The sequence below is a fragment of the Cydia splendana genome, chromosome 8 (assembly GCF_910591565.1).
Source record: "Cydia splendana chromosome 8, ilCydSple1.2, whole genome shotgun sequence".
Taxonomy (NCBI): Eukaryota; Metazoa; Arthropoda; class Insecta; order Lepidoptera; family Tortricidae; genus Cydia; species Cydia splendana.
Window position 1 is genome coordinate 4,870,554 of NC_085967.1, and position 27,148 is coordinate 4,897,701.

Below are 27,148 nucleotides of genomic sequence, written 5' to 3' on the forward strand. Positions count from 1 at the left end.
TTGTAGTCAAAATGAACTACGACGATGTTTTGACTTACCTCACCCACTCATGTAAGATTTTATTCAACATCTTTTAAGACTTTTAATCCTGGTTATCTATTCGTGTCTGGCCGCCATGAACAGAAAAAGCATAGCAAATATGTTTACTATGATTTTTCCTGTCTTAGTTGCGGTACCTACTGCTTTTGGCAAAATTACCCATTCATGAGAATGTTTCCTGCTGAACAAATATGATTGTACTCTCAAGCCTCTCAACCTTACTTGTTAGTTTACAAGGCATGGCCCACTGGGTAGGAAGCTGGAGTTTACGCATTGCAAATTGACACTAATCGTCTTAAGTGCCCGCTTAAACAGCGAGTATCGTTATAAACATTACCTCATGTAGTACAGTACAGTATGTTATTCAGTGTTTAAACGTGTATAAACACTCTTATTTAGTCATTTAAGTTCTATATTTTTAGTCATCTTACGGATTGCAAGACGAAAATTTTAAAATATAAGTTGATGTGATATAATTCTACTTACGCAACTTAAATATATTTATGTATTCCATTCACGACTAGCAATAAATGAACTATGCCGCCAAAAGTTCATCAACCTATTGATTCAGAGAAACTTGCTGTTTACAGGGATCAATAGTATTCATAATTATATACCATATTGCAAAAATACAAGGTTCACTGATCGTCAGGTGTGTTATTGTTAACTTACATACTTACATAATATATGTATGAAGATTTCAGTTACTAGCGCTCGGATTCAGGCTAAGCTATCTTGATTCATGTCTAAGTTTAGCTTGTTACTTCCTCCACCATACTCATATCGCCAGATCTATTAAACATTTGAAGCTCGAGGAAGATGATGCAACCATGAATGAGTGTTTTGTTTTCGTGCTCAAATAGCAAACATTTGATTTCATTCATGAAATTCCCCGTTTATGTTTTGTTTAATAACAATGAGATGTGATAAGAATAATCCCACTATACTGAGATTTCTGGGTAATATTTTATTTACTGTTAGCAAAAATCCGAGGTGTTGTAATTATCATGTTTAAGACTCAACTATGTTTCTTCCTCTAGTCATCCAATCAGAGTTTTATTTAAATAATATTTTGTTGGAAATTTCTACAGTCGATTCTAAATAATTATTTCAACTGTGTAAATAAACAAGGCATTTAATAACTTTTATTATAAAGATAAAAAAACAGCAATTACTGATTGAGTAGGTATTGAGCAAAAGTAGTACTTGGCTCAAAGTCTTGTTGAAACTTAAAAGAATTCTTTAAATTTATTTATTTTTCAAGTTAATTACTCTTCCTTGTTGATGATATTTGAGCATTTTATTTATTACCATCCTTGTTTTGTTACAGGTACATTGCACAAATGCACAAAGTAGTTCACAGCGTCGAAATTTTGAACAATGCAGGTTTGTGAGTCAATTTTTGCACAATACTGCGCGTAACAAGGTCGTTCACCTCTCCACTCCGCATTGTTGCCAAATGATTACGGAATATTAAAAAACTGAAGGCAGGGGTTATCAGTCCACTGAAATCAGGAACAATATCCTTTATCAGATTAAGAAAGTTTCGAAATGATATTGCGCTGTATCGTACAGTACGATCAGAATTTCAATAAACATAAAAGTTGCTTCTTGGCTTTGGGATGTAAAATAATAAATGTGTACGTTTTGGTTCTATGATACTACTATGGTTAATTTCAATAAAATAAACATTCAACTTCACGTATTATTAGAAATCTAGTAGTACTTTTAATGTACTATTGGCTTCATTGCAAATACAAGGGCCACCGATGGCTATATACGAGTTGTACAGCACCCAAAAAGTGTCAGTAGCTTTACATTGTATTTAAAACAAGTGATCTCAAACTATTGCAGACCAAATTTAATATACCTAGTTCATAAGTTCAGTTTAAGTTCGATCGTTTTTATTATGTAGATGCCCATACCGGTAATACACAAATATGTATATTGCTTCACGATCACGTGAACGTGTATAACGCATGATGAGGTCTTTTTATCACCTGATTGCCGACATTTATTTCTCGCCTTTGACAAATAAGCTCATTCTGACAAGGTCTCTGCATCTTTAAGATTCTCCTCACATTACAAAACTCGACGAGGGATTAAGCTACTTACTGTATTTAAGATGTCATGCTAACTTGCATTTATGAGTCACGTAATGTCCCGCTTGTTTTATTTTGGGCCATTTGTATTCACCACGAAATCTATTGGCTTGTGAGTCAGGACAGTGGCATTCTTGACTTACGCGCCCAGCAAAAAGACAAATTCGTTACCTATTGTTAGCTGTATTATTAAATTCAATTACGCAGCATACGGGTAATTCTTATTCTTATGCGTTTTTTGTGTAACACGTAAGAATAACATGTATTTTTGTGAAAATAAGTAAACTCTATATCAATATACTTAGCAATTTACCTCTAGTTTTAGGTCAACCTAAATGTATTGTCCTAAGAGTATTAGAAACATATAAAAAAATAATTACAACTGCGAAATGTCACGGACCGTGTAGTGTGACTTCCCCAGATTTTGTGATATTTGATTTTTTTTTTTAAATATGGAGTGATTTTGCAATAATTTATATCAAATATAAAACACTAATCCTTGTTCTACAACACTGTTTAAAAATTGTATGAATTTGTAACGATTTTATATAATTTTAAACAACATACATTTTGTGATTAGTTTTCGCGTCACCACCACGCGTGGTAATATATAAACATGCGGTACTCGTTAGAAAATTATCTTTACTGCTGGCAGCCTTATTAAAGTTATTTACAACAACAACACTGTGTTGTTGTCAGGTTTACAAATGGCTGAAGGGAGAAGTTTTGTCGAAAATTATTTATTTGTGATCATTTGAAAAAACGGTCAACCTTAACGCGTCACCGCCGTGTTAGAGTTTTAAGAGTAAGTTGCAGTTTCACGTTATTGTTTGTAACATAAGATATACCTCATACAATGCAGATTAAGCTAATTATTTAACATTTGCAAAATCAAAGGAAATGTTTATATAATATCGAACATGTTCCAAATTATCACGACCGTGGCCTCAAACATCTGTCACCGCCACGGACTTTTGAGTCCACGTTCGTGACATATAGACACGTGGTCGTGTCATTCTTAATTCGTTTGATTAATTTAGAGGCATGCACTTTTCAGAAATGCATTTTTATTAGCTACAGATCATTTGCTATTATTGCCCAACTGCCAAAGCAAAAAAATGTTTTTCGCTTGTGTGTATGTATGATGTGTATCGAATTCTTTGTCACGCTCTACAGCCTTTATAGTTTGACGGATTTCAACGTCTGAGCTGTCATTAGGTTTGTCGTAGTCATAGGAGTGACTTAGGCTATGTTAAAATAACTATATAAATCAAAATAGCCGAGTTGGCCACCAAAATGCCGAAATGTCACGACTGAGGGACACTTTGTCACAACCGTGTTTATGTACTCATTTTATTTACCTTTCCTGAGGGTATTAAGCTTGACCATATGAATCAAAAAATAGCTTTTTGTATGTACTTTTGATATATGTAAATATGTGAAAAATAAAAATGTCTTTAAAAAAAAATTTTTTTGGACACAATTTAAGAATCACCCATACTCTAAATACTTATATTCATGACGTACTTATACATAAGTCTTAACTTTACAACCAGTAAGCGCCACTTGCACCATTCCACTAACCCAAGTTAACCGGTTAAACCTGGAGTTACCATGGTTACCAGTACAATTTTACACTGGGTTAACGCTTTAACCACTTAACCCCGGGTTAGTGAGATGGTGCAAGTGGCCCTAACATTGCCGCTTAATAAGGTGTAACTTTCTTTAAGTTTTATTTTTCACAATAGTCAGTCTATATTTAGGTATATAGAAAGATCTATACTCCTTAGTCCTTACAGATAGCATATCCGTTCCTTTACTCAATTTGTTCGCGATTTCTTCATTTCATATAATACGTAACTTCATACTGACGTACCTATTTGCAGAAAATATTTCTAAAAGATTAGAATACAAAACTAATGATTAACGATAGCGATTATTTCTACGACGAAAGTGTTTCGATGCAATTCTGAATAGAAGTGTTCAAAGAACCTTTCATGATTAATGGGGCTATTCGAGATTTTTTTATCGTTTTTACCTTTTCCTTAAAGGTCGTCGGTCCGCGATCCCATTGAATAGCTGCGGTTGAATCGGATAGCGTTTACGCGATTATGATGAATGACTTCAAGTTCATTGAACTTTTGTTACATTTTCATTTCTATTCATAACCTCTGCGTACTTTTCGTTGTCGTTAGTGTCGCATTTAAAGGGAAACATTATTCTTTTTGAATGTCCAGCTCAATAATTTATTACTTCTTCATAATGCATTCAGTAAGTTTGTTCAACTCTTCGTTGCCTGACTTGATGAGTTTTAATTGTTGTTTACAATACGCAATCGTAATCTGAACATACAATCTCGTTACCAATGTTGTTAAATCGACCACTGACAGCGTGAAAATAATTATTTTTCAATCGGGCGAAGCCTCTATTGGACTGTCGGCCAATTAAAGTTCCCAACACACAGTATTGTGCAACCGGTGTTACGAGGAGTCGTTGCACTGGAGTATCACAAGAGTAGATTAGAGTGTACCATTTACAAACAAGTGTAGGTACCTACACGTATAAGTCGCATGAAATTAAGTGATGAAGACTTGATTCAAGGCCACCGCTTGCCTGGATTCGGGTGTAAGTAGAGACAGACGGGAGCGAACATGACGGCACGGGAATAAGTATTGCCATGCCGTCATCCAGTACGGCTGGATAAGTGACTTATTGTCCATATACTGTGGTATCAATGCTGAGTGACGTGGCTCTTCCTTAACGAGATGGACATGATAACTAACGTGTACAGGTGCCTAAACGCCCTCCGCATTATACTGTCAAAAAACATGAAATAATAGCAGTTATGATAATACACGAGTTTATGCTTATTATACCTATAACTTAATAGCGAGGCTTCCTACTTTTCATATTACGTATTTAAATGAGCATGGAACAACAGTTTGGTTATGATAATATGTAGGTAGTAGGTATCCGGTATTTATTCAAACTTTCTTTGGACAGTGACATAATATTACGGACTAAGAAGGTTGCCTTGCGGTATGCCAAGATATTTGAATAGTCGACAAGTACAAAAGCGTTCCAAATAATCTATATTCACTTTTACCAGCTCACCTTTCCACCTGAACGCCCTACAAATTATGCCAAACAGTCATTTATAAAGAATAGTGACTTTTACTATTTATACGGGCTACATTAGCATGTTTTAACATTTGGTTCCGAATAACACAAAACAGTTGCGTTTAACCGTTCGGCTTCGCTGTTCATTATTTTACATAAACATATGTAGCATACAGATACGCTTTCCGTTCGTTGCTCCTACCACATGTTCAGGTCTAGATTTTTTAGCCAGAAAGTCATTTTAGGATATCGTTGCTATTCGTATTTTTCTTTTCCCCATTCCAATATTCAAGGACGAGTACCGGGCCTTCAGCCTTTTCACTCTTCTTCTTGGGGCTTTGTTGAGGTTTCATCCCATCGCATCATAGGCCATTAGCATTTCAAAATGAAGTATGCAATGCGGTTTTCTGTTTTTTTTTCTGAACATAGTTTTTTAAAGACATGTTCAGTTTCGAACACATTTACAATTTTATTAATAACTTGCGTCTTAACGTTTCCAATAGTAGTTTATTATCATTAGAAACACACTATATTTAGCCTAACCTAACAAAATTACCATTAAAATCGTTGAATGTTCAACTTCCGCGCGCGCGGTTCAGCTCTGTTTGACAAGTGGCTAATTATTACGCATGAGCCTTTTTTGTTCTCGTTTTGCCTAATTTTAATTTACAAAACATCAGGGTCGTTGAACCAATTCATCGTAATACCTAATTTGCGCAATTAGTTAACGATTAACTTTACGGTTATGTTAATTTAGTAGCACATTTTTTTCGCGGGTGTAGGCGTAACCATTAAATAGTTAACTAGATATAACTGAATTGTCATTTTTAGGGTTCCGTACCCAAAGGGTAAAACGGGACCCTATTACTAAGACTTTGCTGTCCGTCCGTCCGTCCGTCCGTCCGTCCGTCCGTCCGTCCGTCCGTCCGTCCGTCTGTCACCAGGCTGTATCTCACGAACCGTGATAGCTAGACAGTTGAAATTTTCACAGATGATGTATTTCTGTTGCCGCTATAACAACAAATACTAAAAACAGAATAAAATAAAGATTTAAATGGGGCTCCCATACAACAAACGTGATTTTTGACCAAAGTTAAGCAACGTCGGGAGTGGTCAGTACTTGGATGGGTGACCGTTTTTTTTTTTGCTTTTTTTTTGTTTTTTTTTTTTTTTATATGGTATGGAACCCTTCGTGCGCGAGTCCGACTCGCACTTGCCCGATTTTTATACACAACTTGGAGGCCTCATTTTGATGCTACAGTATCCGAATCTGCACCAGTTTCTTCCAATATCTTCTGTCTTATAATATATGTCTTATAATCTATTCTGGACGAGTTTTTCAAAAAGCAGCTTTGTCTTGCAGAACTTAACTGTATTTACTGTAGAGTGACGTGTGTACGACAGACATACAGGCATACGTTCACGCCGATAATTATTATTTTTCAATACACGATGACCACAACACAACACTTGTCATGTTATGATAAGCTCGCACCACAAACGGGCGTGATGGGCACGTTTTCGCGCGCATCGTTTGCATCACGCATGACCACGTGTGCTGTGCGCCGCACCAACTTATCTGTACTCCGATCCACGCGATAATAGACTCTCTGCCAATGTTATAACATCTTTATCATACGTTTTTTGTGCTGGTCAACAGGTACCTGATGAATCATTGGACGCAAACATGGAAACGTAATCGGATGTTCATTTTGAAATCGCCTAAATAATGACATGCCTTTGAAAGGATATTGCCCAAGTATAGTTTTAAGATACATGACTAATACTTTTGACAACGATTTTGATTTGAGTTTAAACGGAACTGAAATTCTTTACGTGAACGAATATTTACTGAGCTCCTATGCTTCTCATAGTCAATGCTTATTCATTACATGGAAATTGGAATATGTTTCATAATAAATATTATTCTTATTAACTTTAACATCAGAAAAGTAATTTCGACAAAGGCAATGTATTATTACACGACTGTAATTAATTCTTTTAACAACAAGCCGCAAGCGTTAGTTTCAAACTGTCGAATATTATTGATGTATGTCATTAATAAAACACTACACTGTTTAATAGCTCTATGATTGATCAATCCGGTAATAAAACTGACGACACTGTTGCATACATGTATGAGCCTTTCATCATAAACAATACATTTTGATTTAGTAATTCAATTCGTTCTAGTTTTTGCGTCGGGTTTATTGGTAGGAAATTTCCCTCACAAATCATTTCCAGGTGAAATACTTGTTTAGCAACTGTTACAGGTTTTTTTTGTGAATCGAGCGTTTTTACGAGTTTTCTGGTTCTATTTACATTATTCTCATAAAAGTAATTTTAGTTTGCTAAACAATTCTAGATTGCCTTTAGTTATTTGCATATCGGAACGACAATTGTAAATTTGAAAATGATTGCCTTATTATCTGTAATAACGTCATACAAATTTATTCTTGTCCTTTAAGATATAGACAATTTACAACGACGTGTCACCTAAATCCATACTAAACACTTGATCTGAGGCGCCAGACGCTTCCACGCCACGCTGATGAGAATTAATACTCATATTGCACATTGAATACCTACAGGCTTGTTATTACCACCGAATAAGCCTAAAGACAACGTCTTAAGAGTCTATTGTCAAGAATCTTAAGCTCATTTTATTTTAGTATCACAATACGATATGTATATCGTTATTCCAGTATCGCGTACAAACTACACATAAATTTTCATTGTGCCTCCGCCGATCTATTTTGAGTCCAATTAATATCAATATTGAGTCATATTTATGTTCTTCTAAAGCAATCTATATTTATATAAGAATATGTCGGTTATCATGTTAAAACGAAGCTTGAATGTACGACTATTTCTTACTAGTCGATTGCGGATACCTGAATAAGTTTTTATTAAATTGGCACTGCCATTTTTGTTGAGCAAGATATTCCGGTTCAACCTCCATAGCCATATCGTAACTTTGTATCGACTTGCATACCCTTGACTACTTTTTTGGAATGAGCTGCTTTACTGGGTGGTGGTAACTAAATAGATAACATTTTACTATTATATCATCTATTTAATCTGAGATCAAAGAATTTATAAATCTAGAGAATAGGTCTGAGATGTTCGTGCTATGTCCACTACCCCAGCAATATATGGTCAGAAGATGTCTAGATAACTTATGGCAAGTAACAAAGTATGTTACAGAGAATTCTGGACATGGGCGATACCATCACCGACGCTCCAGCTGTATTCGTTATACTTAACGATTACTGAGAAAGATGTTTCCGTACAACATTTCTAACTAGCTTCATAATCTTAAATCGGTGCTTTTGTACTCTTCAAGTAGGAATTATTTTAGGGTAAATATCTCTGCCTAGTCTTAGCACAACTATAGTATCTATACTTAACTCGTGTTAATTTTGACGATAATACGGGGCTATCCTATATTACCTTTTACCTTTACCTATCAGGACCTATCTCTGCAATTACCATAACATGTGGCCATACAAAATGCCGACCATACGAGTACATACTATCATATATTTGAGGTTCTTAGAGAATAAGATAAAGGTTATACATTATTGAATCTACAGTATCTAACTTTTACCATTCAAGTTTAAACGATTGTTTAAATTTTAAGTAAAGTAGGTTTATTACTCTCCATAGTCTTTACTCCCCTTTCTCCATTGAAACGATTAAGTAAGCCTGCCTGACAACATGAAAAACGTTGTTAACTACGTTCGACTCTGACAAATTTTCTACAGCGTTAACTCTAGCACAATCTCATTGTCCGCGTAATAACGAATGAGCAACAAAGTAAAGTAGTTAATTTAGATAACTGTAATGCACTTCACCCGCCATGCTAACCCCGCTTTCACTGATTTTATTGTTGAATATTCAGTCTGCTGTGAAATTGCACTGGGTATTATGAAACTTCCTATTTAGATTAATAAATAATAAACCGCTTTCCGCAACTCATTCACAACATCCATTATAGTGTTGTAGGATTGTGGTATTACATGTTTCACAAAAGTGTACTTAATTTGCACTCAGGTACTTTTCTGAGATGGTACTAACCCGGTTGAGTTAATATTGAAACTACCATCATTGTTATTTATTTTAATCTTATTATTTAAGCTGATTTTTGGCCATTATTTATATAGCACATTCGTGAAATCATTGGACATTTTAGTTTTATTTATACTAGTAGTTCTTCCCGAACTGAGAACTCGCGGTTAACCAAAAATTATATAGCGATTGTCTTTGTTGCACCTACTTAGGTACTCGTATAGAGCGACATAAAATAATAGAAAATAAATGAGGGCGCCACTTTCTACGTAACTGTCACATTTTTGACGTAAAATGCTTACACATGGCAACAATTTAGTGTGGATATTTTTGAGTTCCATTTTATTTAATTTCTACTATTTTATGTCGCTCTATAGGCGGCAATGGATCAAAGATCGCGTGGATTTATTGCAAGGTCTGTGGAGCCCTTAACTGATAGATTTAAGCAAAGAGTAGTATGTTTAATATACTTGGCCAAGCAGATCTTGTCAGTAGAAAAAATGTAGGCGCGAAGGGATATGGTCTCATAGAAAATTTGAGTTTCGCGCCTTTTTCTACTGACAAGATTTGCTTTTTTGCATCAATTTTGAAGCGCCATTTACAAGTTTAGCGTTAAGTAATATAGATGGCGCTATTTTTTCGAATAAAGGGCTTCGTATATGGCTGTCCCTCCCCTGGATTTAAGTCACCACCATAGAGATTAAAATAAACTGTTATCTGTGCTAAGCCGAAATATTTCCTGCCAAATGTCAAATACATATATTATGTTTATTCTATTTTGTTTTTATCTTGCTAATTATTTCAAAATGGGAAATTTAAAAACGATATTATAAAAGTGTAAGTCGAGCACTTTCATTTGATACTAAACTCGACCATGTTTCTTGCAAAAAAAATGACCAGAATAGCAAGACCTCTCACAAACAGCTTTTTGGCCTTCTAAGCTCTTCTAGCTCAATAACCCCTTGATCGGGCCTGCTCATAATTTAATGACTAAAATATAATGCCCTCGACTACACGTTTACCCAACTTCATTTAAATTAGAACAAATTTACTTAAGTTCTTGAGTATCAAACTATATTCTGACAGTTCAGCTTAAAAACATCGAAATGCCGGGACGTGCCGCTGGCCAGCCGCGTGTTCAAAGTCGAATGTAAGAACTTCGCTTCGCTTCGCTCGCTCGTTCGATAATAATTTGCACAGTTCATATCTTTTGTTTGTTCATCTCTTACTGTACTCGTAGGTCCCTGACATTTGTATAATAAAATAACACTTTTCTTGACACAACTTTCATCTCTCACATTATCTATAGGTTTTGCTTGTATTAATTTATAACTAAATCAAACATACAGAAGCCCAGTCCCACGTAACAAAACGAACGATGATTGACAATGCTGATCTCATCAATTCAGAGCATGAGTCACGCCGCGCGCGCACGTTTGGTGGTGAGGCTCGTATCAATGGATCGGTGGGGGGCTCTCGTCCACATGCGTTTGACTTGTTTAAAGGGTTCATATTTAGGGTGTGAAAAATAAAGCTTTTGATTGAAAATTTGGGAGTAAGCATTATTTTAACACAAAGGAGACTCGCGTAGGTTTACCTACGTTACGCATCTACATTAGTAAGGTTGTATATTAATTTGATGATGCCGGATGACTCGATTGGAACAGGTTGCCTATTTTAAAACGAGAAAAAAAGTCTGCTGAGTTCTATCCGGTTTGCAAAACAGATATTAATATTTTACGTCCCACCACTATGGACAAAAAATTGGTTTCCTATTTCTAACTTTGGACACGTCCTTTATCTGGGGGATGCTACAGGCAGAAACTGCTTACGAATCGAAACAGTCGCCCTGATGTCGTAACCAAAAATTGATAATCGGCAATATCACTTAGCCGTCAGCTTATATAAACTATGTCAAGTAACGGATCACCGTTGCCGCAACTACCGCGCACAATTTCATACTCTCGATTAAATTAATCTCCAATTATCAGTGTTATGTTAAGGCTAATTATCGTACCTATTAACGTCAATGAAGCCATTTCGCGTGCAATTATCGGCGCCTGCGCACCTGCTCTTACGCAGCTTTTGACGGGTGATTTGCGTAATAATGTCCGAAATATGAATGAAGTGACAGCTCTGTGAAGTTTTGTTTTTCGGTTTTATATTTAATTGGTGACCATTTATCCCCACCATGTAAGTCGTCAAAAAATACAAATTATGCAAGCTGAAGTAGCCAATAAGCTCAAAATAGGAAAACCATGACATTTTAATACAATTACTAAGTCATAATTTGAACTGAACTGGCGCTTTTGTGAGTATATTTATTTAGTATAGGTACATACCTATTCACCAAATATAGGTAAAATAGAATATAGCTGTAATTATAGATAAAATATAAGTGTACACCTTGTAGTACCTACATCTACATACATACATGTGCCCATTTAACATAATGTCGTACCGACTTACCTACACGAAAACAATGGATCAGGTTTTTGGAATTCGCGACAGCTCACGGAAAACGTTATTCAATATTAAAAGCAACTTGTCATCCGACGATTCGAATTCGCTGAAAAAGGTTAATCATTAGTCAATATCGATACACAATGAGTTGCGTCAGTAACGGTCGAGAAATTATAAGCCGAAGGTAATGCCATACAAGTCAACGGGTGGATGGTTAAAAAATTTGGTCACGTCACTTTGTCGGTAGGTAGCACACACTCGCGCCCGAGGGCTTGAAGTGATCGCTTTTATCGAAGCTTTATCGGAATAATTACTTATAGGGTCCATAGATCCAGCGATAAGATTTGGTTAAGAGTGGCTATAGTAAATCTGGAGTATGTTTTATTCTTGTAGCTTGAAAGATTAAGAATATGTGTTTTCTAACTAGATTAGCTGTAAGAAAAAATTGGATACGAATACATAGGTAGATCGTTATTTCATCATCATCTTCATGATAACTTGGCTCTCTTCTAAAGAAGTTTTTGTTTATTTCATCATCATCTTCATGATAACTTGGGTCTCTTCTAAAGATTTACCCTCTTTTGCAATTTTTAACTTATGCCTGACTCTTCAATTTACATTTATAGATATACATTATGAGACAAATGTAACCTATAAATTATTAGATCAGGTATAATGTGCACCCGCCATACCTTATTGGTTGGAAATGTTGGAATTGCAACAAGGTAATGCACCGCTGCACCTGCCGGCAACCTTTTTTTCACTCGCGTGTGAATCTATTATTACGTGGCTTAGTTACGCACTCGGTACCATTTTTAGAGCAAAAACCACTTGTAAATGTTACTACAACGTTTTTGGGCATGTACTTTCTATTCCCCACAAAAACGGTGATATAAAAAAATGCCAGTAGCTTTAATAAAAATAATTAGCTTCAAAAATTAAAAATAAAACAGGAAACTTTGCAGCTGTAACTTTTTCCTATAGCCCTTTTCGAATTGCATGCGCAACGCAGCATTTAATTCTTATCGCACAACTGCAATACATCATTTAGGTCCCTTGTCATAAATTATAATTGTTTTTATAGCTGGTACCAAGTTGATGTGCAAACTGAAGTCTCGATAAATACATTGCAATGCAGAAGATGTCACCTTCCACCCCATAAATTTACTGTAATATTCTATAATTTCAACTTTTGACATCCAAAAAAACAGGCAGAATGCCTATCATATAAAATATGTGACTTTCCGCGTAAATATGAGCCTTAAAATCATTGGCGCTTACGCTATTATTAATGCTTTCCCAATAATAAAGCGACGGTTCGAGAAGCAAGCGCCAATCTCCCTAAGTTTCTTTCTATATTGAACGACACCCATAACGATATTGCCTTTTGTTGGTTGCCAACAGCAGACGCTGACTAACCCTCGAAGGTCGAAGACGATCCATTATTATTTATTGCCTTATAAAATAATGCCCTACGACAACTGTCGGACCTTATTACAACGGATTAAAGTTTACTTTAGCCGTTCAATAAATACAGAAACCTCATTAGCTTGGAACCAGTGAGTCACAGTGTGATTGAGTGAGTGTGAACTATGCTTCTATAAATAAGCATTAAAGCGATAGTAATTATAACATTTATAACTACCGTGTTCTTATACTTAATGTATTCTTTTATACGAGGAGGTTTAATGCGACTACTCTTTCAGAAATCATTATTTTGGATATATTTTGTATTTTATTTCCGAGAGATGTCAAAAAAATGTACCCAATCTAATAAGCTCGACGCAAAGAAGGTTAGGTAGGAGGATTTAATGGATAGGTGTGCCTACCTTCAAAGACAAATCTAATTTGACTACCAAATCGGTAAAACAAAACAACGTAAAGCATTTTGTTTACGGTAGTCCAATGAGGCGTGGCATGGAGCATGAAAAAAATCACTTCCTGGATTTAAACACTTCCCTAGTTATGTTCTAGTAACGGTAACGATTTAAACCGGAGAAAACTCGTCTAAGAAAAAATATAAATCGTACATATTTATTAAGAAAAGACTTTTCATAAAAAAAAATACAGGATAGGCATCTAGTACCAACTTATACCAATTATAATCCAAATGTATACGACAACTTTTTTAATGTCACTCGATTTGGTTATCGCAATTAAATATAACGATTCTACGTATCAGCGGTCTGTACCTTTTACTGGTAGGTTGGAACTCCTGTGTTCTTTTTATAAAATGTTCGTATGGGCTCCCGGTAAATGTCCGTTGGCGGCCATTTTGTTTGTAGTTTGGTATGTGTTGATTGGTGTTCTAATGCGATACAAAAAACAGATGCGCAAGATCCACTACAGGAGGTAAGTAGGTACTGGTAGTTCTTTGTGGTACCTACTTAATGTCTCATAACTTTATTTCTTGCTAATATTTGACATATAAGAAGGCGGCCATGTCTAATTTCGCTATTATGCGAACATAGAACTTAAGTTATGGTTTCAAAATTGGTAGAGTCATGAGCTGTTATTAAAAAATCGAGGCCCTTTTCTAAATGTTTTCAATACCTACTTTACTTTTAAGTGCCATAATAATAAAGAAAGTGTATTAGATACACAACAAAGGCGGTATGGCAACGCACAGTGGGCGCACTTTACTGAATACGTTTCAAGGGTAATATTTAAGATGGTCTTTACTAAAGGGTGCTGTAATGTCAAAGGGGCCTATTGTGCACAATGACACTTGTAGACTCTTGTCACATGCCCGTTAGAGGGGAAATGTACAACATTTTGTATTAAAGACCCGGCGGCGCGAACTGTTGATTTTGTTTTAATATAATAATACTTGCTATAATATTATATTTACCTATTTAAAATAAAATACATGCTTGTTTTTCTTGCTTTTAGTTACCTTAAATAGGTAGTACTTATTTAACTTTAGAAAATACATATGAACAATTTGCTTCTCTTTTCACAAAATTTTGCCACTACTTAGTTTAATATGAAAAGTTGAAAACAAGTAAAACAAGTAAAACTGACACATGAAATATTGCCTTTTATAGAATAGACGTCACACTGCTTAAACTTCTTAACCGAACCTAAGTATGTATGTATAAAAAAATAAAGTCATTTACCTGTTTTTACTGACATTCCGTTAATTACGATGACGTTCACGCTCCGGCCCACAGATTGGGTAGTTAGTTAAAAACTGCACCAACAATGCTTTTTTACCCAATTAAATACCTTAAAACAAAGAAACGCGAAGGGCTCTCGGACACAGCTAGTTAATTGCGTTTTTAATTAAAGCACTTGCATATTAATGTCCCTTGGACTGGTGAGGGATAGCTACCATTAAGGTTGCTAGGCTGAACAAGGGTCTCTTACTTTCGTGTCTCAAACTTGCAAGTTTATACGGATTTGTTCGCACATACTTACACATTGTTAATGGTATTTGTCTTAGAATTAATTGCGTTAAACGTAGAATACTAGCTCCGTGCAGCAATTACCTATTTGTAGAGGTATTTGTTTAAACTTTAAAGGTATAATAAATATTTAAAAAGTATTCCTGTTGGAACCAACAATTTATTATTTAATCGCATTTTAAATTCAATTTATAAATTGTTATTTTATTCGATACTTAAATTTTATTTTTAGTCAGGCATCATTAATAAAAAAACAGCTTAATTTGCAATTGATTATTGAAAAACCCTAGTTTATTCTCTCTATGAAGTATTATTACCCAAGTTTTACTACTATAATTTTATTTTAAGCCTATCATAGAACAAAATCATTTATTTACATACAATTTATTTATTTGCAGCCACCCGCTCCTCTTGTCCTATGCTATTATTTCATATATTTTTCTATATATTATATCACCTGCTGAGATGCAGACGTAAGTTATTTCCTTTATTCTTTGAATTTATTATGAGCTGAGGTACAGTAACATACAATTATATTATTTTTATACCCTATTACTTTAGTGATAAAGTCCTTGAGTGTGGACATATTTATGTCGCAGATCGTAACTCAAAGGGTCCGGTTATGTTTATGTAGGATGAATTGCCCATTAGTTTATGCACTGTACATCATTTAACAGCGATGTAATATGAGCTTCTTCGTTATTATTAAACGATGCCGTAAACATGTGTTGTAAACTAATTTATATATGACTATTTATGTAGATGTAGCTTAATCGACTTGGTTTTACTGCTCGTTTCTCTGATAAAAATACTACGGCAAGAAAATTAAGCGTTAATCTAGATAATTGATGTGGTAGGGGTAGGTACACTTTGTGCTTAGTGTTTAAGTATATATCCATATAGGAAATGTTTTTGCTATTGAGTAAATTTATACCCCAGGGGAGTGCGCCAATGTGCGAGTCCAAGTAAAAAAGATGGACCCTGACTGGAGCTGAAACCCATGTGGGTTTTATGGCGACATTGCAATGGTTACTTATTCCATTTTGCGTTTGAAGAACTTTGTTAAATGATTTTATTGATGTTGTATAACATTATTAAATAAAATATGGAGGAAACGAGGGAAGGGAAGGCCTTTTGTGTGACACGAAATTAGGCTAATAAAAAAAGTATATCATTTCATTTTTTACTTCGGCGATCAGCACCTATTTATGCTGTCATAGTGACATACAAAACTCATGGCCGTTTCAACACATTTCAACACACCAGGGTGTTGATGACGTTCCTCTTCTCCCAGTCCCCCCTATGACGCAAATGGTGCCGTAATCTCATTCCGAGGATTAACGACTATTTGTATTGCTGGCTCGTCTACCAAATTGCGTCCCATTGTCGATATTTTAGGTTTATCTGTGAGTGTTATTGTAGAGAGCTTACCAAAACATGTTCATATGAACGTCATATAATGTCCTGCGTTATCACTGTAAGTGTTAAAACAAAAGTGGTTCTTTGTGATGATGTTCAATTGGACCCTTTAAAGGTTTGACATTTCCATAAAATCTTAATGTTTGTACCGTATTTGGTTTGATACAGATGTGTTGTCATAACGGAATTCGATTTTTTTCAAGCGCGTAACTTTCGTAGACACATTTTTAATCCTGTCCTGTACAATATGACGATTTCAACAAAACATTGATTAGGAATAAACGCTTAAATAATGACCCAGTCTTAGCTGTTCGCCTGTTATACTAAAAAAAGACACAGATCATATCTATTTAGAGCAACAGATTTGACCTCATAAGAGTGTCGTATCGCCTAAAACAACATTACTTGCGTAAGGCTGACATCACCGAACAATATTTTTATCGCGACCTACGACAAGGCAGGTCGTTGCCCCTCTTCCCACTTGTCTCGCACCCAGAGACTCTTCAGTACCCTCACTCCTATCACTTAACAAGCACATCGCCTCCACACCGGTGTAAATGTGACCATTAAATCCGTATCGTTATGGAAATCTGAGAGCTCTCTTAGACTGTTTCACCCGAGGCGAAAGCTCGGTAAAATGGAAATAACAGAAGCTCTCGAGAGATAGCACAAAAGAGTGCTGGCTGGCGTTCGCGATTCTATTTTTAAAATGATGATGCATTTTTTCACAGTTGCATTTTTAACGAGGAACAGCCAGAAAGCGAGACGTGTCGATTTCGTTTTGCTAGCATTGTAGGCTTTGCAAAGATTTTATATTCATGCAGCGCTGAGTATTCCTTTTAATGTCGTGGATTTTATTCTGGATTCATTCTTTCTAGTTACGTTGTCTGCGTTTGTTTTTGTATGTATTTTATATCTAATTGGCCCGATGTTAATACTAGTAGGTACCTAATTAGAGCGATTTCAGTAGGTATGTAATTGTTTTTAATGACCATTACTAATTTTGTTGCGTTAATAATGTTAGATTTCATTGTTAATTTATTAACTTCATATAAGGAAAATACATGGTAATATATTGTATGCATACACATTCCATTAAAATGAATAACACATTAATAACCATGTAAACAAGCGCATGTTACCTACGTAAAGATACAAATTAACATATGTGAAACTGGATCGTTCTGAAGAAAGGAACTTAGTATAAACAGTTTAATTTATATAAACACTTCAACTAAACTTCTTAAATGTAATCAGGACGAATTCCAAAATTATTTTGCAATACAAAATTATTTCCATCCGGTGGACATTGTCCAGAATCTAGATCTAGTGCCACCGTTCATTCTAAATCATACAATCTCAAACTATCAAACAACGGTAAAGAAAACAAATCGCCATACTATTATTAACATCGCAAGCTATCACACCGGCTTAAGTATAGAGCTTCCGCTCTATTTACACACATTCAATGTACCGGCCACTAATGAATTCACTCCGCATATTGCAGCTGATGCGCGAGTGCATGCGAGTCCAAACCTCAGGCTTACCAGCGTAACTTGACTTTGAGATCTGTAACATCTATGTGTAATCGGAGAACAGCCGTATATTGGTCCGAGCGAACAACTTTCCCGCGCTCGGCGATCGGAATGACAACCCTGCACTTGGGAGATCAAAAGATATGCACGTCCATGCCTGGAGCAGCAAACTTCTAAATGCCGTCAAGACACGCTATAATGATCCGTAATCTCATACACCTAAAGTATTCTTCGACCTGCATTTCTTTACTTAATCAATCGATATGTAAATAAAGGTGCTTATGATAGAGGAAAATGGAGCTTATGCGGATGCCAAAAGAGCTACACAGTTTGCATATCCTGTATTGCTAGAATGTATGTAAATCAGTGGTGTTGGTAGCGGATACTTTATTGCTGTGCGGATGATTGAAAATAAACCCTTTCATACAGTAGTAAATCTTCGCCTGGACAGTATAATGCTACAGGTAAAGAGACAGTGTCATAGGAAAAAACCTACCCGCGGACCGTGGGCGTATATCCGAGTTAGATCTTCTACAGTATCCCGGCTGAGAAACGTATCTTATAGCTGATATAAATATTTTGCGCGAGACTTAATTAATATAATTACAGAGATGGGGAAACGGGCCATAAAGTAGTAATTTTCAGAAGCGAAATTAGAAATTTTAGTACTTACTAAAATAAGTTTTACAGATATTAAAGCCATCAAAGGCGTCCATAAAATATTAGGTAATTGTAACGAAAATAACTTCATGTGGTAGGTACTAAACTAATAGCAACTGTAGAAAAAACTACACGAACTAAAAAGCAGTAAATAAGGACTGTAAGTAACGACTCCTTAGACGAATAACAAATAATCGTCTCAAATGCCAGCGATAAAATAATATAGGCATTAGGCACTCGTACAATTACGGAATCAACAAAAACTTTTTGGTCTTAGATATTTCAAAGGCATTTCAAATGAACATACGACACGACACGATATCGAAGAATAAGGTGTCGTCAAAGAATTGGCATAGTCGGGAGTCGTTGGCGTTCTTATAAGTTTGCTAGGTCGCTTGACAATATTTGGCAATTATTTAAGGCTGCTGGACAGCAAATTACTTACGGAAAAATTAGGTAACTTAAATGTCTTGGTGATTTCCTGGAGTTGGCTAGGTATTGGCCATGAGCTTCCAGATACAACCAGCTTCTTACACAAAAATACATTTTAATTTCTTCGATGATGTCCAGATGTCCACATTGATTAAAAACATAAACCGAAAGTCTTCGTTGATCCTCATGACCCTCATGTACGAACATGAATAACTTACGCAAAAATACATTAAATATCTTCGCGATCCTCTATCTGGCTATGTCGCGTGAGGATATGGGCCATAAAGCAGCAATGCGCGGCACGTCCGTCGCTTCCGGAGCGGCGCCGGCGCCGGCCCGTGACGCTCCGAGTGCTCCCACACTGACCCTTTCCCACGAGGCTTCAGCAACCTGCTGGATTTGGTCTAGGCTATATGATTGAGGGCACATTTTAGCTCTAATAGTTTACTTGCCTCCAAGACTTGGATGCATTCTATCCGGGTTGGCGGGAAAGTACAAACGACAGGGTTGAGTGGAGGAAAGGAGGGGAGGCCTTTGCCCAGCAGTGGGACACTAAACTGGGCTAACAAAAAAAAATTCGTTCCAAATATCAAGGCCTTACCTTCAAAGATTTAGACTGTACGTTCTCTGCTAATATCAGATATATAACCGAACTATACGACACTAATTAGTGAATGTTTTCATTTGTTTTAGTTATTCCAGCATGTATAAGTACCTACCTATACTTAATCATGTTAGCGGAAGTTACAATAAGTAGATTATTTACGTTACACTTCATGTAAACCCAATAATCTTGTTATTTAGTTACTTAGAGTAATTACAATATTATGCGTGCTTTTGTGAGTCTTCATGTTTAGTGAATGATGTAAGAATTTTATTCGTAGCCCCTTCCTAATGATATAAATTGTATTTTTTAACAATTGCCTGTGAACTAATGTCTGTTGTTGTTTGCAGGTAAACGCTAATGGACTGGAGCTGATGTGCTGAGCGTATGTAGATCGTAATGTGTATTGAGGAATCCTGGACAAATTTGGGCACCATTATTATAAGATTATTCAGCCTCGCTACTTACCGATTTGTAAATACCTACTTAATACTTTCTTGTCTTTTTTAAACAAATTTTTGTATGTACCTTCTGAAATATGTTGATATAATAACATCGAGTAAGGTGGTGGTACTGGTGCACGACGCGGTCCCAGTACGGGTCATCTTGAAAGTTAAGTCATTGTCAATAGAGGTGACAGCAGGGTATCATCTATTGGGCATTAGCATGTCGAGCACTAGTACCACCACCTTATGATAAACCTCACTTATGGTGTCTTCATTTTATAGTATTACAGTCATTCTTACGTAAAATATCATGTTCAAATAAATGCTTGCACAAAAATACTTTCACGTTAATAGTAACGCTAAGCCCGGATAGAAACTACAATTATAGTCACGCAGTGGGAAAATAAAATCTTACGAACAAAACATTTCCAGTCCGTAACATTGTATGTTTGAAATTAAATTAAGTACACGAACAAAGTTCAGTAAACTTAATGGTGTTTTTGAACAGTTTTCCTCTCGACTCAAAAGTCCGTGTCTATCGATGTAAACATTCGCGCACGGCACGCGCCGCGGCGTCTGCGCAAGGCCCTATATTTAACATCTCAAGGGTTTCCTGCTCGAAATGTTATTAATTTGTACCATGTAAAACATTTGTTTACGCGCTGCCACGTGGCCGGGGCAATGAACTCTTGAGATATTTATACAATTTTGCTTTTATAAACTTCAGAGAAATGGTTTGTTTATCATTTTTTCATAGAGTTCGATAAACAATCACACGTTTTGAAATATCGAATCAAACCCGACCTGAGAAAATTAATAGAAAACCGACTTCCTCTGCGCTATCACCCACTTCCATCCACGATTCTTGTACCACAATTAATTGTATAATTTAAAACCGATATTAAAATCCTATTACCAGGAATAACCTCTTCCGTGCCACTTTCTTTTTAATGGATCCCAAGCGGTCAAACTCGACGTACACGTCTAGAACAGCCTCCGATGCTTATAATTATTTTATTATACATTCAGCAAACCCAATCAAATGGGAATTGTTCCTACTCAGGATATTCAAACCGGCTATTCGCCTAATGACAGAATACTGGCAGGTGTAAACAAGGCGGCATCAGCTTTGCGAAATGACATAAACTACGATATGTTATCGCCGGTGGTCATTGTAGGACACAGACCTATTAAGACCTATTAAGATGAAACAGGTGTAATTGGAAATGCAAACTAGTAACTTGACTTATAAATAGAAGTTGTGTATTTTTAGAAACCATGTCGTTACAAAAACTATAACTATTGACGCAGTGATGTTACATATTGTATGTACACGACTTAATAACTCCGGGTTTACATTGGTGTTCCATGCCATGAGGGGATTTTTAACTACATATTCACCTTATGCTTTGTGAAATCAACGGGTATATGATATGCTCATCATAGTTCACAGCTCATAGTAATTCTATAGCTCATAGTAACTCATCTTAAGGGCTGATTTAGACGGCGCGCGAACTCGCATGCGATTTTAGTTACATTGCGGACTGTTGGTTACGTCCAATTCATCCGATCAAAACCTGCAATGTAATGAAACTCGCATGCGAGTTCGCGCATCGTCTAAATGGGCCCTTTCTATCAACTTTTCATCACTGCTGATGTTCTAGTTCCATCAATTCGTGGGTAGCCGCAGCTTACATGAATAAAAGAAAGTGATTTGTTGCGACACCCCGCCACAAAATTATCCACCGTCATTACCACATACTCTCCCATTGTCGTCGGCCCTAACACAATACTCGAAATGGCTCCATAATTAACTCCACCTCATTCAACTTTGTTATCTGATGCTCTAACAATAAGAGCCACTTTGTCCTGCGTGTTTCGCGAAAGTAATCATTTGAAATTCGGTATAGTTCATAGAGTTTGAAATTTAATGGAGGGGTTTTGAAAAGGGAGTATTTATGTGAAATCATTTGCACGAACCGGACAAATTCTTATAAGGTTAGTATGGGTATTGGCAGCCATGGATAGGGCAATCGATATCGTATATCCAGAAATACCTATGTACCTATGATGTGAGGTTTAAAACATTAACACTCTGAGTGCACATTCCCCGACTAACAAAAATTCGCCTTGGGTACCTACAAACTTACCTATATCCGCTATTTGACTCAGCAGTTCTTTCCTCCCATGGATGTGATTATTACTCGAGAGTTTATGATTACATATAATGTCAGAGTAAACAAATTCTTAGTACTTACTATAAAAACGGCCTTTGTTCTTTTAAGGTTTGATTCTCAGACGATCAAAAACAAAACTCATTTGAGTGATAGTACTATAGAGATTGATGGGTAAAAAATTACCGAGACATGGCCACAAATTTTTATTCTCCACTCATTCATTACAATATCACCATTATAAAAATGGCGGACATTTGAAAGCTCATTCGATCAATCAAGTAATTGTTCGGGACCGCTAGACAATTTGACGCGTGATGTCACACCTTTTTAATGATCGTCGTATCCGCGTATCATACTCGTAGTGGCCAATTATCATTCATTGTCTAGAGCATTGTTGGTAATGTCTCTCATATCATACTCTCTACATATTAAGTGTCTATCAACTTATATATACAGTATATCATAAATGACGCAAAGTTTATTTGGATTCGTTGAAATAACTTTAACAACGATTTGTTTTAAATATTCACTAAGAAGCTTATTAAAATTATTATGTCTCGTATTCATTATTCAATAGTGGCTACAATTATTCTTTATAGTCTTTGACTTAAATTTATTAAGAAATATGTAGTAATTAACTCAACACAGGAAGTATATGTCATAAATAAAAACTTAGAAGTAGGTTTAGCGTATAAAGAAAGGAGTAGCGGAAACCAACTAAAAGTATATTAATTAATATTAAAATACTCGTGATTAAAAGCTCTACACGATCGTGACCGCATGTACGAAGTCACGGAACCAACCTTGGAACGGCTAGTTGTAAAAAAACCTCGCAAAAACATAAGGGCATGTACCGAAAACATCATTAAAATTGATTAGGTTTTTTATGGTGTTCCTATGGAGCCATTCCGTTTCCAAATGGAGATAAATGAAGATAGTCAGATGGCTATGAATCATGGTAGTAAAGTCGTTGAACTTAGAGTACAATAGTTTTTACTAGCGAAGCCTCATTGAGTATACCGTCGATCTGCTCGGAATGTTTTTTAGAGGCAGCAAAAAGTTGTTTTTACGTTCGAGCGCGAGGAATGTTTTTGGAAATGGTATGACACGACACTTTTTTTATATCGGCATTTCGCTAAACCAAGCTGGTCTCTTAATGTACTTAATTAAATCTGTTAACACTTTGTAAATTATAAAATATTGATATCACGGTGTATAATTATGTAACTGCCATTTTGCGAATCTATCTAACTTAGTGAATCAGGTATAGAAATTCATGTCCACCATTTTACTTTTGTAATACAATAACAAAAAATACGACTAAATAATACCGGCTACAAAAATGTTTAGTAATGCCGTTGTAAAAACATCATAAATATGCGAGCACAAAATTCCAATACAAGAAGTAGAACAGAGTAAAAAATAATGGAATTGGTAGTGAATAACGATTATGCATTTGTTTCGGTCCGACTGTTGTAATTTCGGGGTCCGCTGCGCACTGTTGACGTAACACGCGGGTTTCGTCCGTGTGTGATCCAGCTAGAAATGCATACATATTTGATTATGTATATTTAATACGCTAGGTTATGCTGTAGGCTATGAGGTTAATTATGGGTTATAGGGATAAAGACTCTATTTTACCGTATAGCAAAGACAATAGTTTGTTTACTATTTATGTAGGAAAAGCAGACTTGTATTTATTTAAAGTCACAGTCGGTCAAAAACCTAGAATACAAGAGTCAGAAATGTGAGAAAGTAATCAAATAAAAGTAACTATGTACATATTACATCTGACTGTAACAGATGAGTGCCTGCTCTTGCAGAAATAAACGAAAAATTGCAAACAGGACCATGGTTACACTGATTTAGAAGTTTAACGTACCTAAAGGTCGATATTTTTTATTATTTAGCTAGTAATTACTAGTATTTAAGGGTATTGTTCTAATGTTACCATTATTATATTTATTATCAGCAACATTTTGTCCTGTCTAAAGCCTACCGGTATTATTAATAGTCGAGCTAATCCGTACTAGATGCATTAATTAATGGACGACCTTATTTCCCCGTTGTGCACGATGGGCGATCCAACGGAAGTGAAGGTGTGACGGCGCGATAGCAGCAAATCAATTTCCGAGCACGAGTCTCTTAGTGCCAGAGTAGAGTCATATCTAGAGCCGCAGGTGAGCGAAGGTTTTATCAGCAGGACGCATTAGCTGGTGGCCTATATCGACTGTGTTTGGTGGCAGAGTGTGATGTTTTAATGCTAGCTTTTACACGCGACTTCATCTGCGTGGGATGATTGATAAAAAATATCCTATAATCCTTCCTCGGGGTTCAAAGTTTATCTAAATCGGGTTAGGTTTAAGCGTGAAGAGATAAAAGAGAGACAGAGTTACTTCCGCATAATATTAGTAGGGATAATATCACAATTACGAAACTGTTCCGTCATAAATCATTTATTTATTTATTTAATCATAATTATGACGAACAGATCAGACATCTTGTCAACATTTGTTCTTTCTTTAAATTAAAACATTTTTCCATTAATTTGAGATCATCAGTTTCCTACTGATAATTAATTAAGTAATTCAGTATACCTGTTCGACATTTTATAACGAATTTATCTTGTACTATGAAGTATTTGAACAAATTAAATTATTTTTCAGAAAATATTTTAATTTGTTTTTATCAAGTAGAAACACTACTATATAATACTATGTAATTTATCTTGTATTTGGTAATATGACCAAAGTATCTAGCTGTCAGTTGCTAAGGCTTAAGATCGTCTAGTTCCTCAAAGACCAACGGGGTACAGTAATAAAATATTTTGGCTCGGCTAGTTTAATTATTTTTTGAAGTTAACTGGAAGAGATCCCTCAGAGAGATAAGTTCGCCTTTGTACTTTCAAATCTAAATCCGCTCTTACCTATCCTTGTTTCGTATAATTATACAGTTAAGTGTTTAAACTTATTTTTTTTTATAGAATAAAGTGTTTATTACCTACTTCTTACTAGGTATATGGATGTAGATATTAGTATTTAAAACGAATACGAGTCTGAAGAAAGCAAGGTAAGTGCTGTCCCCGTTCCATTCGCACCGGTTCCTCGACTAACGATAATTGCACGCGCTAATCGATACCTTGTTAATTCCTTCGCACAATTTATATGCGCACTGTCATACGCAATTGCGCTAATAAAGCTATTTTTCCGGGCGATTTGGCCGCTGCTATTCGCCTGCGGGCGCCCTTAATAACTCACTAATTGCGTCTGCTCCGCTATCTTTGATCTACCGCCAGGTTATTTCGAAATGCGTATGTAAACAGTTCGAGCTACCTTCGAACAAATCTTATTAAATCTACCAGTTATAAAGGTTAGATTGGCGTGCAGATCCAAAAGGATTCATAAGCTTACCACGGCGGATAGTTGCGCCTTTCAGTTAGTCAGTTTACGTCTCCGCCAATTAGACTTTGCTAAATAAGCGAATGCGTGCGATAACGATTTGAATGAGCGTAAATTTACTGTTTTATTTATAACCGGCTGTTAATTTCCTCTATGGGATTGGCTTGCGTAATCTATATAGAAGATTGATATTACGATCTTGCGAAAATCACAAGTGGAAAACAAATAGGTTGAGTCGTTTACGAGTCGCTCGTTTATGGCAAATTCTCAGCCGTAAAACGACTGTTTAGTACTCGATAAAGCGTTTAATGAATAATGTCTAAACAAAGTTGAATAAGTGATTTACGATCGATTATGTTTACGATGGGTATCTGCGTCGAAGCCGAGCCACGACACGCATTACGAGATGGGATGATGTTTATCGATAAACACCCACGCTCGTCGCCATAACCAAGTACAACACTAAAATTGATTTTATTACTTTTACGTAACTAATGGTTAGTTATAAGCTACAAATTATCGCAGACACTTATTATATTCGCGAGAAACTTTGCGAACTTTCCCATAGTAATAATAATATAATCGTCAGATAGCTCCTTATCTGTCGATACAATATTTTCCTCATCGTTTCACATAAAAACATACAAACCTAGTGCCTCCGAAGATCGGAAACCGTGTGCCCATATAGGGCTGAAGGCACGACATCTGACGCTCTTATCCGACCTACTTTCCAACCACTCTTACAAGTAATAAGAGGAAAGCGATTCAGTGGACGGGATAATGTGATGAATGTCTTGTACCTACCTAGGCTCGTTGGAGAGAAGAAATCTACAAGCTAGCAACCTAGTAATGACTGCAGCAATAGGGCTTCTTTCATATTCACAAAACCGATCTGATAATACCAACCACCACCACTCTGTCAAGAGTGCACGACTAAGAAGAAGAAGAATACCAACCAGTAGTCCAGGAATAAAATTAAAGGTCGAAATTATACTACCAATTTGAAGGACAACCGACGACTGACTGATTAGTATGATTGATTAGTAAGACTGATTATTGAAGCATTGAGAAACACTCTCAGTGCATTCGGCAGAAATATGTGCTGACTATAAACACGTCTATAAATTAAATGTTGTGGAGTACACTTATTTTCGTATGATAATAAAAACGTTTCATAATAATTACCTAGATTCTGCAAAAAATACATTAATCTAAAAATGATAAAATATAATGCACTGTGAAAAAATGAAAGATGTACCAAGTTGAAGAATTAAA

General features: G+C 35.9%; 1 protein-coding gene and 1 long non-coding RNA gene across 12 annotated transcripts in view; both read left to right on the top strand.

The window, feature by feature from the left end:
- LOC134792696 (rho GTPase-activating protein 23) overlaps nucleotides 1–27,148 on the top strand; it is a 461,388-nt gene that overhangs the window by 289,979 nt on the left and 144,261 nt on the right. The gene's annotated exons all lie outside the window — the stretch shown is intronic.
- Nucleotides 1,367–20,291, top strand: LOC134792730 (uncharacterized). The gene is made up of 2 exons (XR_010144472.1): nucleotides 1,367–1,425; nucleotides 20,203–20,291. It is a non-coding gene; the product is annotated as an uncharacterized LOC134792730 (long non-coding RNA).